Raw genomic sequence first — 22,418 nt, 5'->3', positions numbered from 1 at the left:
TGACCTAACAAAGGAAATTAAAAAGAGCTATCGGAATGAAATAACGGGTAAAACTCACTATTATGGAAATGACAAGAAAATGACATCACACACACGGCGTGTGAGACGTAGGCTATTCTAAATTATTATTTTTCTTCCATAGTTTCGAGTTTGTGCTCATTATTTTAATTACGTTCATAATATTACTATTGTAAATTGTTTTAATATATTTTATTAATTAAAAAATATATATTTTTTTAAATTTTTTTTTACAAAATTAAAGACCAATTTTTATGTCAGTCCTAACATGAATAAAGAGCATATAATCGTGTTGTATATCGTTTTAAATTAATCGTTTGTGTTTAGCCAGAAGTGTATTATTAAATTATATGTATGTAATTCATTAATATTTTTTTAAATAGTTTTTCTACAAATCTACAAACTTGAGTTTTTCAGAATTTTGGGGTATCCTTATTTCTGATGATTCTGTATGATTTAAATGAAAATTAAGTACTACATGAAAAAGACTACATATAAATAATTTAATTAAACCTTAATAAAACACGATCTCATATATATTGCATGCTAGGATTTACATAAAAATGTGTAATTAAGTTTCTTAAAACTAATAAATAAAATCTTATTAAATTAGTAGAACACTTTATTAACAATTAACGATAGTTATATTATGACATACCCCGCCCATGTGGTTCAATTGCTAGCGTGTCTGGCTGTTGGGCTAAGGGGCCGGTGTTCGATTCCAGGCCGGCGATGAGAGTTTTCAAACCTCCTCCCTGGGTTCATGACTAGGTGTTTGTGATGCCCCTCACCTTCGTCCCGCGGTAGGCAGTGGCAAACCACCGTGGTATCATCCTGCCTTGGCAAGCATAGGGACGTCACAGCTGTGCTCGCTGTGTCGTTGCCTATGCTCGCGACACAACACATAAGATTATGAATTTATTTTAAAAATTAAAAATAAAAATTGTGTGAAATAGTCTGTCAGTACTCGCCAGTGATGTTAAAACATCTAACCTCAGTAACGAGAAAATTCAAGCGTTCTCATGTTGCATTTAAACTTATAATATGCGTTAATGGTGCAATTGCGTTTCTTGCGTGGTTTATAAACCTGACCTTAGTAAAACCACATGGAAATGCACCGCGCTGTTCAATGCCGAGCGTGAATAATATTCGCATCTCAAACATGTACTTTTCCTACCCGGCGCTAGAATTCCTTACCTGAATCTTAAGTTGATTGCCACCATCACGCGCAATTGGCCGCACGGAACAGCACAAGCAGAAGGAAAATTTTAACTCTTGGTCGAAACGGCTCCGATGAAGCAAAAAAGACTGGACCTGATTTTCGACAAAGAATTTTATTAAATAAATAATAATTTAAAAAAACTAAACAAACGATTTTATATAAAATCCAACTAAAAATAGAAAATAAATTTTAATAAATTTGAATTAATAATAGTGTAAAAAATTTCAATAGTAGTATACGAATGGGGTTCCGGAAACAGGCTTCAGGCTGTGGTGCCGGTGCCGGTGTCCGCCATCTTGGATTCTGACGTCACGGCGGCCATCTTGGATTGTGACGTCACGGTGGCCATATTGGATAAGCGTAACGGGACAACGCGTAACGGGACAAGTAGATCACGGCGGCCATCTTGGATCCGCCATCTGTAAATCGAGCGCCCCACTCATGATGAAATGTTCGTCTCTGTAGCCATATTGATTTTTTTCTGTTCCGCTGCAGGCCGCCATCTCGGATACCGTCGACTTTGTTTCTGTTGTTTGTTCCTAGATAGCGCCAGCGTCGCTCTTGATTTTTTTCTGTTCCACTGGAGGCCGCCATCTTGGATACCGTCGATTTAGTTTCTGTTGTTTGTTCCTAGATAGCGCCAGCATCGCTCTTGATTTTTTTTGTTCCGCCGCAGGCCGCCATCTTGGATAACGTCGACTTTGTTTCTGTCGTTTGTTCCTAGAGAGCGCCAGCGTCGCTCTGTCTCATCACATAAGGTCGATGTTCCATTACCTACCATAGTTATTAAGAACCTTATCGACATTTTAAATTTTATTTTTTATGAAAAATATATTGGAAACGCTGTGATTCGAACCATCGCAGCTCTGATCTCTAGGTTGGAAAACATACGCCTTTAACCGCTCAGCCATCGAGACATTTACCAGACCGAAGATTAAATAAGGTATATATAAAAATAACATGCATATTTGGACTTGTAATTTTTTTTAATTTAAAGTAATAATAGCACCACCTGTTCGAGACGGACCCACCATCTTGTCATTTGGCCGCCATCTTGAAAATCCGTAATTTTTATGCTAGAGATGCGGGAAAAAGTTCAAAATTTATTAAATAAATTGACAATAAACATAATGTTTGATTATATCGATGTACGTCCTTGGTTCGATTCCCGACGAGAGTAAACGGTCGATCCTTCCTCCATGAAAGCTACCTAGACTGATCTACCACCAGCAGTACCAAGGTATATATCATCAACAGGTATGACATCATGTCCGCCATCTTGTCTATATCCGCTGGAGACCACCATCTTGTTTTTCATCTGCTAGAGTGTGCCGATCCCATGTAGTATAATTATCTGGTCACCATACTTTTGTCCTCAACTGTTGACATTGAACATTGAACTTGAAATTTGACCTTGACCTTGAAATTTGACCTTGACCTTGAAAATTTACCCTAACCTTGAAATTTGACCTTGACCTTAGCCTTAAGCCTTGACCTTGAAATTTGACCTTGAAATTTGACCTTGACCTTGAAATTTGACCTTGACCTTGAAATTTGACCTTGACCTTGAAATTTGACCTTGACCTTGAAATTTGACCTTGACCTTGATATTTGACCTTGACCTTGAAATTTGACCTTGACCTTGATATTTGACCTTGACCTTGAAATTTGACCTTGACCTTGAAATTTGACCTTCACCTTGAAATTTGACCTTGACCTTTAAATTTGACTTTGACCTTGAAATTTTACTTTGTCCTTGTCGACCATCATGGACCCGACATTTAATGTTCAGTACATGCTACCAGGAGCGACCAACTGCTGGAGTACGTCATCTTGTGTGTGTACTAATATTATAGAGTACATTTACATCTGGTTAATTTTATGTTAACCTGCTACAGTGCAGTAATCATTTATTACCGAGGTGCCCCCCGCCATCTTGAAATTCGGACGCCAATTTGAAATCATGTAATAATGTAGCTAGAAAAGCGGGAAAAAATCCAAAATTCATCAAAAAAATCACTCATTAACTTACAAATCGAATCGATGGATCCCTGTCCACGGTTCGATTCTTGACCAGAGACAGTTGTAACTAATTATTAAATAAATGTTAGGTTCTGTTTTCCATTACCTTTCGCGGAGTTTATTAATCATTCACTCTACGAAAATCAACTCAAGTCAATATACCGGACCAACGAATTAAATCAGTGCCGATTAGTCTATTATGAAAGTCTAATTTTTCAATAATCTGAATAACATATAAGCCGTTCATGTACAAAGCCACACATATAGATCAATTGCCTTCAGTCCATGAGACCGAGTCATGTCATTATCAGACGTATAGGCTAGTCATTTCAGGACCACATGACCTTCGTAATCCATCGTGACATTTTTATACATTCTAAAGGACCAAGTAACCTTGTAAAATATTTTAGTAACACCAAGAGGTGATAAACTAGTAAATATTCAATCACTACATTTTGTACTACGCGCAATCAACAAAAAAGGAAGCACCAACAACGAAAAGGCAGCACATTTGGAAGCACCGACAACGAAATGGCAGCACATTTGGAAGCACCGACAACGAAACGGCAGCACATTTGGAAGCACCGACAACGAAAAGGCAATACATTTGGAAGCACCGACAACGAAACGGCAGCACATTTGGAAGCACCGACAACGAAACGGCAGCACATTTGGAAGCACCGAAAACGAAACGGCAGCACATTTGGAAGCACCGAAAACGAAACGGCAGCACATTTGGAAGCACCGACAACGAAAAGGCAGCACATTTGGAAGCACCGACAACGAAAAGGCAGCACATTTGGAAGCACCGACAACGAAATGGCAGCACAATTGGAAGCACCGACAACGAAACGGCAGCACATTTGGAAGCACCGACAACGAAAAGGCAGCACATTTGGAAGCACCGACAACGAAACGGCAGCACATTTGGAAGCACCGACAACGAAACGGCAGCACATTTGGAAGCACCGACAACGAAACGGCAGCACATTTGGAAGCACCGACAACGAAACGGCAGCACATTTGGAAGCACCGACAACGAAACGGCAGCACATTTGGAAGCACCGACAACGAAACGGCAGCACATTTGGAAGCACCGACAACGAAAAGGCAGCACATTTGGAAGCACCGACAACGAAACGGCAGCACATTTGGAAGCACCGACAACGAAACGGCAGCACATTTGGAAGCACCGACAACGAAACGGCAGCACATTTGGAAGCACCGACAACGAAACGGCAGCACATTTGGAAGCACCGACAACGAAACGGCAGCACATTTGGAAGCACCGACAACGAAAAGGCGGCACATTTGGAAGCACCGACAACGAAAAGGCAGCACATTTGGAAGCACCGACAACGAAAAGGCAGCACATTTGGAAGCACCGACAACGAAAAGGCAGCACATTTGGAAGCACCGACAACGAAACGGCAGCACATTTGGAAGCACCGGCAACGAAAAGGCAGCACATTTGGAAGCACCGACAACGAAAAGGCAGCGCATTTGGAAGCACCGACAACGAAAAGGCAGCACCATCATCAAAAAGGCCGCACATTTGTCATTGGCTCCAATATTCATTGACTCCAATATTCATTGGCTCCATTATTCATTGATTCCATCAGTCTATTGATTCCATCAGTCTAGTGACTCCATCTGTCATTGGCTCCTACAGTCATTGGCTCCTACAGTCATTGGCTCCAACAACTGTCTTTTGTCTCACCAACTCCAAATATATATATTTGGCTAGAATTCTACGTGTCTAAGAGACTATGAGACCACATGGCTACGAGTCTAAAATGATCTAGCTGGTTACGAGTTATACATGGCTTGCGAGGCTACAGAGCTACGTAGTTTCTAGTACACAGGTTTACATGACTGCGAGGATACAGAACTACAAGTCTGCAAGAGTACTTGACTACGAAGGTACTCGTCTACATGACTCCAGTTACCGCATCTGTCTTCGACGGAATTTTCTCTTTTGCTCCAACTGCTCCATCAGCATTATGTTATAAGATTACAAGGCCTCTTGCTTACGTAGGTTCAAGTCTACAAGCCTCCAATGCATCATGACTGCGTGACTACGATCAATGAGGTTACGAGTCTACGCGATTGCGAGTCTTCTAGGTTACATGATCGCGAGGCTATAGGACTACGAAGCTTCTAGAACGCATGGTTACGAGACTGCGAGGCTACAATTCTACGAGGTCCCAAGACATCCAGGCTACGCGACTACGAGCCATGAGATTACGAGACTACGTGACTACGAATCTTCAAGTTTACGAGACTGCGAGGCTACAGAGCTACGAAGCCTCTAGTACACAGGTTTACGTGACTGCGAGGATACAGGACTACGCGACTTCGAGCCATAAGGTTACGAGATTACGTGACTACGAATCTTCATGTTTACGAGACTGCGAGGCTACAGAGCTACGAAGCCTCTAGAAAACGAGTTTACGTGACTGCGTGGATACAGGAATACAAGTCTGCATGAGTTCTTGACTACGAAGCTACTCGTCTACAAGGCTCCAATTGACACATCTGTCTTCGATGGAATTTTCTCTTTTGCTACATCTACACCATCAGCATTATGTTATAAGATTACAAAGCTACTTGCTTACGTAGCTTCAAGGCTACGAGGCTCCAATACATCATGACTACGAGACTACGAGCCATGAGGTTACGAGACTATGCGATTGCAAGTCTTCAAGGTTACGTCATCGCGAGGCTATAGGACTACGAAGCTTCCAGAACGCATGGTTACGAGAATGCATGACTAATTGGCCGCATGGCTACGAAACTTTATGTCTCTAACTGACTACAATAGCACTATTCAGTGGTGAGAGTTAATTTATTTCATGCAAAGGTACTTGCTGCAAGCAGTTCCACTTTTCAACATCAGATGACGTCACGTTTTGCTTGCAGGTAAAATAATATTTATTTATTTTATGCGGGATGCGGGTTGTTTTTTACTATCGATCGCATAAGAAGAATGGCATCGATAGTCTTCAAGGAGAAGGAAGTTCGTCCTTCCTGCTAGTGCTTCTCAGATTTCTCACGGTCCGCCATCTTGGATTGCGACGTCAATGCTGCCATCTTAGATGGGTGTGACTTTGACCTTTGACCGAAACCGCAGGAATGATCGCAAGCACACGGATTAACCATCAAAATATATAAGAATTATCAGGAGCACACGGAGAAAACCATCATAATATTGGCAAGAATAATCAGGAGCACACGGAGAAAAACGACACATGTTTTCTTTGATATCATAAAATAACAGAAAAAAAATATTTAGAAATAAAAAAAATTAATAAAAAAATTTAAAATAAAAACAAAAAATACATAAATAGATTCTGCTAGCTTGTAAACTTATCATTGCTGAGCAAAGATAGAGTTCTAGTACAAGCCAGAATTTTATGTATTTTTTGTTTTTATTTTAAATTTTTTTATTAATTTTTTTTATTTCTAAATATATTTTTTCTGTAATTTTATGATATCAAAGAAAACATGTGTCGTTTTTCTCCGTGTGCTCCTGATTATTCTTGCCAATATTATGATGGTTTTCTCCGTGTGCTCCTGATAATTCTTACATATTTTGATGGTTAATCCGTGTGCTTGCGATCATTCCTGCGGTTTCGGTCAAAGGTCAAAGTCACACCCATCTAAGATGGCAGCCGTGACGTCGCAATCCAAGATGGCGGACCGTGAGAAATCTGAGAAGCACTAGCAGGAAGGATGAACTTCCTTCTCCTTGAAGACTATCGATGCCATTCTTCTTATGCGATCGATAGTGAACTACCCGCATCCCGCATAAAATAAATAAATATTATTTTACCTGCAAGCAAAACGTGACGTCATCTGATGTTGAAAAGTGGAACTGCTTGCAGCAAGTACCTTTGCATGAAATAAATTAACTCTCACCACTGAATAGTGCTATTGTAGTCAGTTAGAGACATAAAGTTTCGTAGCCATGCGGCCAATTAGTCATGCATTCTCGTAACCATGCGTTCTGGAAGCTTCGTAGTCCTATAGCCTCGCGATGACGTAACCTTGAAGACTTGCAATCGCATAGTCTCGTAACCTCATGGCTCGTAGTCTCGTAGTCATGATGTATTGGAGCCTCGTAGCCTTGAAGCTACGTAAGCAAGTAGCTTTGTAATCTTATAACATAATGCTGATGGTGTAGATGTAGCAAAAGAGAAAATTCCATCGAAGACAGATGTGTCAATTGGAGCCTTGTAGACGAGTAGCTTCGTAGTCAAGAACTCATGCAGACTTGTATTCCTGTATCCACGCAGTCACGTAAACTCGTTTTCTAGAGGCTTCGTAGCTCTGTAGCCTCGCAGTCTCGTAAACATGAAGATTCGTAGTCACGTAATCTCGTAACCTTATGGCTCGAAGTCGCGTAGTCCTGTATCCTCGCAGTCACGTAAACCTGTGTACTAGAGGCTTCGTAACTCTGTAGCCTCGCAGTCTCGTAAACTTGAAGATTCGTAGTCACGTAGTCTCGTAACCTCATGGCTCGTAGTCGCGTAGCCTGGATGTCTTGGGACCTCGTAGAATTGTAGCCTCGCAGTCTCGTAACCATGCGTTCTAGAAGCTTCGTAGTCCTATAGCCTCGCGATCATGTAACCTAGAAGACTCGCAATCGCGTAGACTCGTAACGTCATTGATCGTAGTCTCGCAGTCATGATGCATTGGAGGCTTGTAGACTTGAACCTACGTAAGCAAGAGGCCTTGTAATCTTATAACATAATGCTGATGGAGCAGTTGGAGCAAAAGAGAAAATTCCGTCGAAGACAGATGCGGTAACTGGAGTCATGTAGACGAGTACCTTCGTAGTCAAGTACTCTTGCAGACTTGTAGTTCTGTATCCTCGCAGTCATGTAAACCTGTGTACTAGAAACTTCGTAGCTCTGTAGCCTCGCAAGCCATGTATAACTCGTAACCAGCTAGATCATTTTAGACTCGTAGCCATGTGGTCTCATAGTCTCTTAGACTCGTAGAATTCTAGCCAAATATATATATTTAGAGTTGGTGAGACAAAAGACAGTTGTTGGAGCCAATGACTGTAGGAGCCAATGACTGTAGGAGCCAATGACAGATGGAGTCACTAGACTGATGGAATCAATAGACTGATGGAATCAATGAATAATGGAGCCAATGAATATTGGAGTCAATGAATATTGGAGCCAATGACAAATGTGCGGCCTTTTTGATGATGGTGCTGCCTTTTCGTTGTCGGTGCTTCCAAATGCGCTGCCTTTTCGTTGTCGGTGCTTCCAAATGTGCTGCCTTTTCGTTGCCGGTGCTTCCAAATGTGCTGCCGTTTCGTTGTCGGTGCTTCCAAATGTGCTGCCTTTTCGTTGTCGGTGCTTCCAAATGTGCTGCCTTTTCGTTGTCGGTGCTTCCAAATGTGCTGCCTTTCCGTTGTCGGTGCTTCCAAATGTGCCGCCTTTTCGTTGTCGGTGCTTCCAAATGTGCTGCCGTTTCGTTGTCGGTGCTTCCAAATGTGCTGCCGTTTCGTTGTCGGTGCTTCCAAATGTGCTGCCGTTTCGTTGTCGGTGCTTCCAAATGTGCTGCCGTTTCGTTGTCGGTGCTTCCAAATGTGCTGCCGTTTCGTTGTCGGTGCTTCCAAATGTGCTGCCGTTTCGTTGTCGGTGCTTCCAAATGTGCTGCCGTTTCGTTGTCGGTGCTTCCAAATGTGCTGCCGTTTCGTTGTCGGTGCTTCCAAATGTGCTGCCGTTTCGTTGTCGGTGCTTCCAAATGTGCTGCCGTTTCGTTGTCGGTGCTTCCAAATGTGCTGCCGTTTCGTTGTCGGTGCTTCCAAATGTGCTGCCTTTTCGTTGTCGGTGCTTCCAAATGTACTGCCGTTTCGTTGTCGGTGCTTCCAATTGTGCTGCCATTTCGTTGTCGGTGCTTCCAAATGTGCTGCCTTTTCGTTGTCGGTGCTTCCAAATGTGCTGCCTTTTCGTTGTCGGTGCTTCCAAATGTGCTGCCGTTTCGTTGTCGGTGCTTCCAAATGTGCTGCCGTTTCGTTTTCGGTGCTTCCAAATGTGCTGCCGTTTCGTTTTCGGTGCTTCCAAATGTGCTGCCGTTTCGTTGTCGGTGCTTCCAAATGTGCTGCCGTTTCGTTGTCGGTGCTTCCAAATGTATTGCCTTTTCGTTGTCGGTGCTTCCAAATGTGCTGCCGTTTCGTTGTCGGTGCTTCCAAATGTGCTGCCATTTCGTTGTCGGTGCTTCCAAATGTGCTGCCTTTTCGTTGTCGGTGCTTCCAAATGTGCTGCCTTTTCGTTGTTGGTGCTTCCTTTTTTGTTGATTGCGCGTAGTACAAAATGTAGTGATTGAATATTTACTAGTTTATCACCTCTTGGTGTTACTAAAATATTTTACAAGGTTACTTGGTCCTTTAGAATGTATAAAAATGTCACGATGGATTACGAAGGTCATGTGGTCCTGAAATGACTAGCCTATACGTCTGATAATGACATGACTCGGTCTCATGGACTGAAGGCAATTGATCTATATGTGTGGCTTTGTACATGAACGGCTTATATGTTATTCAGATTATTGAAAAATTAGACTTTCATAATAGACTAATCGGCACTGATTTAATTCGTTGGTCCGGTATATTGACTTGAGTTGATTTTCGTAGAGTGAATGATTAATAAACTCCGCGAAAGGTAATGGAAAACAGAACCTAACATTTATTTAATAATTAGTTACAACTGTCTCTGGTCAAGAATCGAACCGTGGACAGGGATCCATCGATTCGATTTGTAAGTTAATGAGTGATTTTTTTGATGAATTTTGGATTTTTTTCCGCTTTTCTAGCTACATTATTACATGATTTCAAGATGGCGTCCGAATTTCAAGATGGCGGGGGGCACCTCGGTAATAAATGATTACTGCACTGTAGCAGGTTAAAATAAAATTAACCAGATGTAAATGTACTCTATAATATTAGTACACACACAAGATGACGTACTCCAGCAGTTGGTCGCTCCTGGTAGCATGTACTGAACATTAAATGTCGGGTCCATGATGGTCGACAAGGACAAAGTAAAATTTCAAGGTCAAGGTCAAATTTAAAGGTCAAGGTCAAATTTCAAGGTGAAGGTCAAATTTCAAGGTCAAGGTCAAATTTCAAGGTCAAGGTCAAATTTCAAGGTCAAGGTCAAATTTCAAGGTCAAATTTCAAGGTCAAGTCCAAAGGCTAAGGTCAAGGTCAAATTTCAAGGTTAGGGTAAATTTTCAAGGTCAAGGTCAAATTTCAAGGTCAAGGTCAAATTTCAAGTTCAATGTTCAATGTCAACAGTTGAGGACAAAAGTATGGTGACCAGATAATTATACTACATGGGATCGGCACACTCTAGCAGATGAAAAACAAGATGGTGGTCTCCAGCGGATATAGACAAGATGGCGGACATGATGTCATACCTGTTGATGATATATACCTTGGTACTGCTGGTGGTAGATCAGTCTAGGTAGCTTTCATGGAGGAAGGATCGACCGTTTACTCTCGTCGGGAATCGAACCAAGGACGTACATCGATATAATCAAACATTATGTTTATTGTCAATTTATTTAATAAATTTTGAACTTTTTCCCGCATCTCTAGCATAAAAATTACGGATTTTCAAGATGGCGGCCAAATGACAAGATGGTGGGTCCGTCTCGAACAGGTGGTGCTATTATTACTTTAAATTAAAAAAAATTACAAGTCCAAATATGCATGTTATTTTTATATATACCTTATTTAATCTTCGGTCTGGTAAATGTCTCGATGGCTGAGCGGTTAAAGGCGTATGTTTTCCAACCTAGAGATCAGAGCTGCGATGGTTCGAATCACAGCGTTTCCAATATATTTTTCATAAAAAATAAAATTTAAAATGTCGATAAGGTTCTTAATAACTATGGTAGGTAATGGAACATCGACCTTATGTGATGAGACAGAGCGACGCTGGCGCTCTCTAGGAACAAACGACAGAAACAAAGTCGACGTTATCCAAGATGGCGGCCTGCGGCGGAACAAAAAAATCAAGAGCGATGCTGGCGCTATCTAGGAACAAACAACAGAAACAAAATCGACGGTATCCAAGATGGCGGCCTCCAGTGGAACAGAAAAAAATCAAGAGCGACGCTGGCGCTATCTAGGAACAAACAACAGAAACAAAGTCGACGGTATCCGAGATGGCGGCCTGCAGCGGAACAGAAAAAAATCAATATGGCTACAGAGACGAACATTTCATCATGAGTGGGGCGCTCGATTTACAGATGGCGGATCCAAGATGGCCGCCGTGATCTACTTGTCCCGTTACGCGTTGTCCCGTTACGCTTATCCAATATGGCCACCGTGACGTCACAATCCAAGATGGCCGCCGTGACGTCAGAATCCAAGATGGCGGACACCGGCACCGGCACCACAGCCTGAAGCCTGTTTCCGGAACCCCATTCGTATACTACTACTTTCAATAAATATAAATTAAGAATAGTGTAAATAAGAAAAAAATTATTTTATTGTAAAAAACAAGCGTTGGGTGCATGGTGTCAATAGTTAAAAATATTTTATGGACATAGGTACATGAGTAGACGGATTATCATTTTGATAATATCTTAAAAAGTACCCCACGCTTTTTTTATAATAAACTACATTTTTTCTTATTTACACTATTTTTAATTTATATTTATTAAAAAAATTTTTTTTTTTTAGTTGGATTTTCTATAAGCGTGTGTTTAGTTTTTCAAACTATTATTTATTTTTCTTTTTTAGTTGTATTTTATTATTACATCAATTTACTATTAATGTGAGTTTGACTAGATATTTGCTGCTTTTAAAATATATATTCGATATAGCGTGTTGAAGAACTATAATACACAAAATCCTACTAAAAATAACAATGATTTTCAATAAAATCGAGAAGTCATTGATGTTTATTATAAGTCGGTAACTTATTCGAGAAATGAGCAATTTGGGCGCCTGCTGCCTCCCTTGGATGAGATAGCCTGTTCTCAGGTTCCCTCTCCGAAAATTTCATCTTATTCAAAGTCGGTAACTTATCTGAAAAATAGGTGATCGGCGCGCCTGGTAGTTTCCCTTCTTGGTCTTGGCACAAAGACACTACCAGTTTAGGAAAACCAAAAATCGCTAATCCTGATCATCCTAGTAAGGATAACGGGTCTAACCTTTTAAAATATTAAATTGTCATCAGTCCTTGATAAGTATGCCAAATTATGAGTTAATCCGACGTTTTGAAGGGGGTCAAAATCATGTTCAAAGTTTCCGTTACATACTAACATTCAAGGGTCATTGCCTCCCCTCCCCCAAAGGTGCGTAAAGGCCCTGGAAGCATGTCAAAATTAATGTACTTTCATTGTCCCAAATTTTGAAACCTCGGGGGCAAATTACCTTTCCCCTGGTGGGTGGGGGGAGTGTTGAGAGGTTGAGGACCACGAATTGCACGGAAGAGCTCGAAAGAGAATCAATTTTTGAAATTTTTGAAATTCCGGTGTATCGAACCCCTCTCCCCCCCCCCCCCCGCACTCACACACACACACATAAAAACACAATTGAAGGGGGCAGTCGATTTCGGAAAAATTTACCACCATGCCCCGGACTCATGGACATACAAAAAGCTTGGTTATTGCCCATAGCAAAAAAGTAGGCTTTTTTTGTCCCTATGCCCCCCTTTTTTCACTTTTCGGGTTAAAGTAATAAAATTATTATATTGTCATCGGCCCTTGACACGTGTGTAAATTTTCAAGTCAATCAGATGCATTTAAGTTGGTGAAATTTAAGTTGAAAGATTCCGTTACATACATACAAGTGAAGCTAATAAAAGCGTGTTTTAGAAACTGCCCATATGGTTCAAATTCATCAAACAGTTAGAACTATAAAAATTTCCATAGATGTAAAATGACTTTAAATTGTAACAAAGTTTTAAAGGATAGTTGTACTATTATAACGTTTTTTTTTCATTGAGGGTAATTCTTTGACATTTATTTCCTAATAAACATAATTTATTTTATTTTTAATAAAAATAAAAGATATAGGCCTGCCTAGTATGAAATGGACTGAGCTAACCTATGTTTTTAATAATATCATAACAATAAGACAAAAAAAATAAAAATTATTAATATTTACTGGTTTAAATCACAATTTGTATAATTCAGTTAGCTGTTATTTAAAAAGTAAAAAAAAAAAGTTATTTCTAGTGACGAGGTTGGAAGTACGTCAAAAATAACTCCTTGAGCTTATCAACCGCACGTTCTGCCACCGCACCACCGGGACAATTCGGGCTTGGGAAGGAGAGCATGTATTATCAACAGTGTGATGTCAGTTTTCTTAGGTGTTTTAGAACTTACGATTACTTTTTACTATGACTATTTTAGTTTAACCAATACATTCCAGGGTAGTTTCACTATTATAAAGTTTATTTTGGCACACCAATACGTTTGGTATGTACCCTAATGTTTAAAAAAGTGACTACATACAAGTCGTGTTGCTACACGTGGGTTCGCCATATTTGTAACACATTTCCGTTTATCGACTTCCGTTCATTTTTCAAGAAATTACTCCTACAAAATGCCGTACACCGAGGGCTAAGATGTTCATACATCAAAAACATGAAATAATGGAAGCAAAATGATATTTGAAGGGTCAGATCGAACTTACAAACGAGGCGTCTCCGTCTCGACCAGCGACGCTCGGGAACAACCTGTCCGAACAGGTCAGAGTCCATGCCCTAAGCCCGCATGGCGCCCGCCTCGGCGCCCCGAGGGGGGGAGGGGGTTGCATGGACGAGTTCGGCAAAGTTCGCGCCGCGAGATAAGCCGCTTCTCCGCTTCGCTGCCCGCTGCCCCTCGCTTCCTTCCGGCAGCGTCACGTGACTTCCGCACAGACAATCTCCTTCGAGCACAGCTACTGTCCGTCGCCGTACTTTTTCTTTTGTAAATTGAACATAAATATTCATGTAAAATTACTGATATTTGTACATTTGTACTTTACATGAAAAAAAAAATATATCATTACAAAATAGTGTTCGCATTAATACTGGGTTGTGTTGTCCCAGTACATACAATAGTTACCTAAAGGCGGGTATCCATATGTTACAAACGACCGTATCGTGGCCCCGTGGCGTAACCAAAATGTTCATATGTGGACGGGACTCGTTGCAGCGTTGCGTGTCAAAACTTGACACGAAGATACGCAACGGGCTCGATCCGCCAGTTGTCGGTATTTTGCCGTCACTTCAAAGGAAGTTACGGCTCGACGAGAGAACCAGTGTGGACGGGTGGCGTGTCATTCTTCCGTTGCTCGCTCACACACTCAGCGTGAAGCTACGAGAGAACATCGTGCCTGTTCGTGTTTATTTCCTGTTTGTCGTTTCAAGTGTACGTTTTTTTTTATTTGGCGAAATGGAAATGACTAAAGAGGAGACAGTTCATTTGATTGAAATTTATAAAGAAAGGAGTGTGATTTGGGATCCACAGCACCCAGACCATTATAATAAATGGCGGAAAGAAGATGCCTGGGAAGAAATTGGTACACAAATGGGGAAACCAGTTGAGCAGTTAAAGAAGAAAATGGAGAATCTTCTAGCAGCCCTGCGGCGAGAAAGAATGAAAATGAAAAAGAGCATGGGTACCGGTAAAGGTGAGTGAATTACAATTATCAGTGCGATTGGAAATTTCCATAAACAATATCTAGTTAATTTAAAACCCCTTATGTATAAATTTGGAACAAACATTTTTGTTAGAGATGAGTACAAATTAAAAAGGTAAAACAATAACAGAAAAACCAATACCGCAAGTAGTTATACGCGTCACATAACTTTATCACACAAGAGTAACGCGTGTTATCAGTTTTATGAGCTAATGTAGGTAACTGTGCGTTCTTCAAAGAGAAAATTGTCAACGTTTTTGCCCATGTTTAAGAGTAGAAATTATTTCAAATTGAACTTTAAGTTTGTAAGTCAACTAAATCATCTGATAAGAAAGCAGTTAAAATTTCTTCCTAAAAAATTGCAAAATTAGTGGTTATACAAAATAATGACAATAAAGTGAGATTTTAGTACAAATCCCAAATAATAAACAAAAAATTATAAATACTGCAACGGATATAAGATGACTAATTGTTGAAGTAAATATTGGATACTGTTATTTTTTTTGTTAATAATGTGTGCCACAAATGTATATATTTTAGCGCACGGAGTTATCTCACAGGGTCAGGTATATATACAAACATAATCAGCGAGATAGCGCGAATATTGACACATAATGTATTTAAAAGATATATCATGTGTTATGAAATATAACACTGAGCTACATTAATGTGTACAATAACATAAGTTACTTGATGTAAAAACATTACAACAAAGTGTTTTGTTTTGCAGGTGCGGATCAAGTTTACAAAAGCCACTGGTTCGCATTTGAAGCTCTGAAATTTATATGGGACAAGAATAAGCCTAGACCAACATTAAGTACAGTGAGTAAAACTTATTGATATGCTATCACTTCTTCTCATTAATAATTATTTTGCCATGCTAGTTTCCCTTCATCCATAAAATAGTCTGCGAGTTCCTCTCTTACTCTTACAAGCATAGATTTTGTTCTCCTGGGTATTCTTCTGATAGGCAGGAGTGAACCCATCGTATCAGGTGTAGATAGGCCTACTCTCCAATTTCCATCTGCAACTACACCAGCTTCTTCAGAATCAAATGTTCCTGGTGGGGTATACAATCCAAATGAATCGGTTCTTCGTCATAGGAAGTTATGTAACAGACAAATTGTCAATACAATAAGTGAAGCCTTTTCTGGTTCCAAAAGCATTGGTTTCCTTAGGACTCGGAACACTGATGACACTATTCCGAAGACATTTTCAACTACTCTGCGTGCCCTACAAACCCTGTAGTTATAAATTCTTTCTTTAGACCCTTTGGGGTTGTAACCTGGATAAACTTTCATAAGATTTTCAGACATTGCAAATGCTTCATCTCCAAGGAAAAAGAATGGCAGTTCTTGGTCTCTTCCATTTAAAGGTGTAGGCCAAGGCAGATTTAAGCGGTTTTCCTCCATTTGTTTGTACAACTCAGTGTTAGCGAACACTCCTCCATCTGAAACTCTACCCTGGCAGCCCACGTCCACAAACATGAAGTTGTAGTTAGCATCAACTAAAGAAAAAAGCACAACACTAAAATAGCCTTTATAGTTTATAAACTCGCTACCACTTTTTCTTGGACTTTGCAGAATCACGTGCTTCCCATCAATAGCCCCCACACAATGTGGAAAGTTCCATGTTGTTTCAAACTCTTCAGCTACTTTTAACCACTGTTTTGGTGTTTTCGGCATCTGGAACAAAACATAACCATGTGCTTAACATTCGCACATACGTATGTGTATGTTAATATATATTATAAAGTTCATAACATAATGAATCATGAATATATTAACTTAAATACTAATTTTAACATTTGTAGATCTAAATTAAATAAAACACACTAAGAGATATTTCTTAATGCATATTTTGAATGACTTTGAGAACAATCGATTTCTCGTAAACGTTTCATACCATAGAATATTTTATTCTTGTTTTGAATTTCAGATCCAAACTAATGGCGATGAAAATGAATCCTTGGGAGAGACTTTGGTGGATGGAGAAACAGTAGGAACACCGTCCCCTGCTGTAACTTCAGAAGGAAGTGTGGCGTCAGCCACAGCCACCTTGCAATCGCCCCAGCAGTCAAGGCGCAAGCGGAAGAAAGCACCATCAGCAATATCTGAGGATGAGCGTCTGGAAAAGGCTTTTGGGATTCTGCTCGAATCATCTAATAAGGATGACGAATGTAGTCACTTCGGCAATGTTGTTGCTTCAAAATTACGCTTATACAACGATGAAGTACGCTGTGTAGTTCAAAATGAAATAATGAACATATTTGTAAGGGCCAATAGGGGATATTACACAAATCCACGTATTAACTCTCCTACTCAGCAAGGTGTCATTCCCTACCTTCAACCCAGTCACTCTGACATACCACAGTTTCCCATGTCACCTAATGCTGTGAGTGTCAACAGTTCTCAGTTGTCATCACCTACGCTTTCTGACGATTACATCATTGAGGATCTGATATAAATTATTATGTGCATTGTTTTATGTATGTAGGTCCTTATCAATACTTTATAAGCAATAAATCATTTTAAAGACATTTATGATAGTGTTTTTTTTTGTTAAACCAACCTTTGTTAAAACAAATCAATAAACTTAAATGATATCACTAAAGCTTATTGTTGGAGAATTAAACAAAAATAACGAATGTCTACATTTCCTCCCCCCCCCCCCGGACCCATCTTTGTACAGAGTTAAACAGTTTTATATCAAAAAACCATGTATCTTACCTCAATGTATTCTTCCAGGGTTTTCACAACAGCAGCACATACTTCTGGAACAATTTTGCTTATACACTGTTTCGAGATTTTGAAAAGGTATTGAAGACTAGAATATGAATCACCGGTGGCCAAAAAGCGCATTGTTACTGCCAGCCTTTCCTGCACGGAGATGGCTTTTCTGAAATGGCTATCTTTCTTCTGAATTTTCGGCCCAATCGAACACAACAAAAATTCGAATTCCGTCGGATGCATTCTCGTAAAGTTCTTGTATAGTCCACTTACTGCCTGAAACTTCAAATCAGCCAACAAACCTGAACCACCGCACAGCTCTCTACTTGTAAATACTTTTGACATCCACCAACGAGGTGACTTTCTTTTCTTTCTTCTTTTAAGCATGTAGTGTATGCAAATGTAGGCTGCTGCTACAAGCTGAGTTGCGCTCATGGCTATACACTGCTCTTCTGGTGTAACGGGATGTAACATTTGTTTTTGATACGGATACGTTGCAACGGATGAATGACACGGTAGGAATTCTAACATCGTTGCACCGTGTCGTGTCAGGGGTTTATACGTTACGATGACACGCAACGGCTGACAGGCAACATATGGATACCCGCCTTAAGGTTATCTTTAAATCGTTCCCTTAATAGCTTTCCTGTATTAACTAGATTAACAAACATAATAAAACAAAATTAAGTAAAATTATTGAATATTCGATTATCTTTTAAGTGCTTTAAATAATTATGCTTGGAAGAAACATTAATTAAACTATAAAATAATACGCTAATTTTTTTTAAGAAATACCCAGTATGATCTCGAAAAACTCATTTTATACATGCAAAAATAACTGTAGCCATGTGATGCACAACGTTACACTACCTTTCTTGTGGTGTTAAAACTATTTATGGCAACTGGTTACCCAAGGAAATCTTTTGTAAAAGTACAGAATACTCACGAGAAGAGGTAGAGGCGTACCCGCAAGAAAGGGCAGTGGTATAGCTAATTAGCGTGGCTATCGCTCACTGACTGATCACAGTGTAGGCTATATAAATAAGCACATGGAGTCACTGTAAAATTACTATGGTTGTTTCATCCCATTCATGCGTAATGAGCAGTGCGAAATGTTTTTCATTCAGATTTCCCTAGCTAAACATAGGTGCATCAGTTAGTTATAAATATTTGTATAGGCAATACTTTTTATAGTACAAAATTTTTTTAAATGGTTATGATTATCTGTAAGATGATCAGCACAAATATGCTTGCAAACATTTTGTAGATTTACTTTATTTGAACACATTGTACGACAGAAGAACATTGAAATATTGATGAGGTTTTAGTTTCTTTAACTTTATTGAACAATAAAATAAGCACAATAAAACTAAAGCATGTCCATAGTTAAATTTTAGTCATATCAAAAAAAAATTACCAAAGTTTTCAATTTCGTTAATCTAGAAAAACGTTTTGTGCCATACGCGATTGGAAAATATCAACCTATCATTAATTTTTTAAGTTTTTTGATGTGTAAACATCTTAGCTCTCGGTATACAGCGTTTGGTACGAGTAATTTCTTGAAAACGGAACGGAAGTCGATAAACAAAATTTGGGACAAAGATGGCGGACCCCTGTGCAGCAACATAAACACGTGTATAGTCATTTTTGTAAAAGTTACATACCAAACGTAATGGTGTGCCAAATGAAACTTTATGATAGTGAAACTACCCTGTAATATATTTGTAAATAAGGCATGTTGAAGTTTCAGCTCGTGTGTTGTTACCAACGATGCTGTTTTGTGTTTTACCAAGCTCTCTATAAAAATATTATATGATCTTTTTCGTTGATAACTGGGACATGTTTGAGAAGTGTGTCACATTGCATGGAATAACAGAATGAATCCAACTTTGCCGATACAACTTGCCCATATCATGTGCACCAAAGCATCGTAGCAGTTCCGAATCTACCTGTTGCGCATCAAGTGCACTAACTTTACTTTTTGTTCTTTAAAGTTACCCTGCTTACGCCAGCGCACGAACTGCATCATAACTTTTCCGAAATTACCCAATGCGCATCAAATGCACAGACTTTGAGAAAAATTGTAGAAAATAAATTAAAATTCGTCTAACTTACCTGGGTTGAGTTCAGTTCATTTCAGATAGGTTATTACCATCTTGTTAAAAAAAAAGTGAAGTTTTAAACAGGGGAAATATTTTTCCCATATTTTATTAAAATGAATACTTTTCGAATATTTATCACGCTCGGAATTATTTTAAAAATATTTCGTTAATTTTGTGTCCGAGTTTAGTATAATAGGTTTATTTGCAACATGAGAACATAATAATCTGCTAGTTACCGAGTTCAGATGTTTTTACATCACTGGCGAGTACTGAAGGGCTCGCTCACATTTTTTTTTTCGTTGTAGCGGCTCGAAAACCAATCTTAATATTTATTGATCCACTCTTTTCTAACAGTCAAGAAAAATTGGCAGATTAGTTTACCGCTAGCATAAAATTCAGATATTTATCTCTTTGATTTGCATCTACTTTTGTCTCACATCTTATCAGAACTTTCATCAAATGATAACTCCTCAACATAAGCTAAATCAAATCTAAGGTTACTACCTTAGAACACCTTACAAGTCAGCAGCCGGAAAATTGGCCCGATTATACAAAGGACTGTGAAGACTAAACTATAGGATTTTGACCAAGCGCTTTTCTTTACTCTCTAAATATTGTATATGTTAAGCCACGATTATTACGTGGATTCAATTCACCCAAATAAATAGTTAAATATTATTGGAGTGCTCATTGGTTAGTAATAAAGTTACATCCAATTTTGGTTTGCAGGTGATTGAGTAACCACTTCCCCTTTTTCATGACAGGGTCGTCAAAGGCGTGTCAAGAGCACTGCAGTCCAATCAACAACACGATGCAGATGTGTAAGAGCTTCGAGTATACTTTAATCCACGAAATAATCATAGTTGTGACGAGTAGAGCGGATTCATTTCGTGACATGATATATTTCAAATAAATATGTCTTTGTGCTGCTTCTGCTAATGGTTCACTGAAAATCTGGATTACTGTGGGCCAATTAAAGACACTCAACCAAAGAAGTGTCGAATCACAAGTCACCCACTTGAGACACCTCACAAGTCAGCAGCCAATGAACAGGCGACGTTCGCCTGAGTATGCAGAGGATCGTGGAGTCCATTCTGGAGGTCATTGAACCCGAGAATTTTTCCAGTCCCCGAGCATGTGACTCCACCAGCAGCAAGCTCTAGGCGTTTGCTAATAGGTGGGATAGTCAAATGTAACATGGTAGGAAGAATTTGATTTCAAGTGAGTGGTAGATGCGAGAAAATAAAACCACTTTGCCCACTTTTGTTAGTGGGAATGATAGATTTATATATTAGTTTTTTTATAGGTTTTCAGGGGGGGGAATATATCTCCTTATTCCCCTCCCCCCTTGCATATTCTCCTGATCAAATGGTAATCAGTGAGTATTCGGTTGCTGAATCCCAACAGTTACAAAGAAAAAATCCCTTCTGCGATGCACGTTCGTACCTTCGTGCAAGAAACGGAACGCATGGCCCACGCTAGTGGGTGGAGAGACTCTTCACCACTCTCGCCTCCCCCTCACCACCTTCCCTTCTTCACAGAGTTGAAACTCGCGTGCGAAACCAACCTCTGCCAACACCAACTTCGCCCTCTGCTGGGGGCGACGAGGTCACGAATAACAATTAACAAAGAGAAACTGTGAAGAGCAAACACTTCCTTGCTCCTCCGAGCGACCGACTTCACTTCCTTGTTTTCTTTCATCTCCAGCACTCTTTATTTATAGCTCTTTGTTCGTCGGAAATAACAAGTTGAGAGAGAACTACGGATTCAATAGAGTTGTAGCGAGTTTTATGGTTATATAAGCACCGTGTCGAGATATACGGTAGAGCCACGACCCTTACGTGGATTCCTAAGGTGGAATGATTCACGTTGATGATTGGGTTACAGTGCTCTTGAAACGCCCTTGATAACACTGAGCCAGTTATTAACAAGAAAGAGAACTGATTACTCAATCACGTGTAACCCGCCTAATAATGGGAGTAGTATAGCTTAGCCGGTCAGAGCCCAAGGTGCAGGGTGAGGATTGATGATTGAAGTCGGGCATATTAGGTTGTGACGTCATAGCAACCACTTTGGATAAAATAAACCTTGACCTTGACCCCGGCCACCATCTTGGATTCCGCCATTTTGTATATATAGTGTCACGCCTGCCATATTGAAAACGTAATTACTATCAAAAAATTGTCAAAAAAAATATTTACAAAAATTTGTTAATTATATTCCTAATAATATTTTAATAAAAACGCACTTATGTCATCGACGTTGAATTCCTTGGTTCGAACCCAGTGAGGGAAATAAATGTGACGGGTCCTTCCCTCATTGTGGCTCTTGGCAGAATAATCACTACTACCGAGGAATATATAATAACGACGACCAGTATGACATCATGATAGCCATCTTGTATCCACAATTTTGTTTCGTCTTGCTAGAGTTCCTTCCCCCATAAGGGTTTACATTTTACTCCTTAGAGTGCAGGAAAGTCAAACACCATATAAACCAAGCACCGCTATCTTGGCCGCCATTTTTTAAATCTGTATATATTCACCTCAAAATTTGGAAAAATTCCGGAAATCGTTAAAAAAATTACCTGATAATAAGGTTATTTATTTGATCGATAAATGTCCACGTTTTGATCCTTGGTCAGGGAAATAAATTGTAAT

The sequence above is a fragment of the Bacillus rossius genome, chromosome 1, assembly GCF_032445375.1.
Source record: "Bacillus rossius redtenbacheri isolate Brsri chromosome 1, Brsri_v3, whole genome shotgun sequence".
Classification (NCBI taxonomy): Eukaryota; Metazoa; Arthropoda; class Insecta; order Phasmatodea; family Bacillidae; genus Bacillus; species Bacillus rossius.
Note: the sequence above shows the minus strand (reverse complement) of the source record.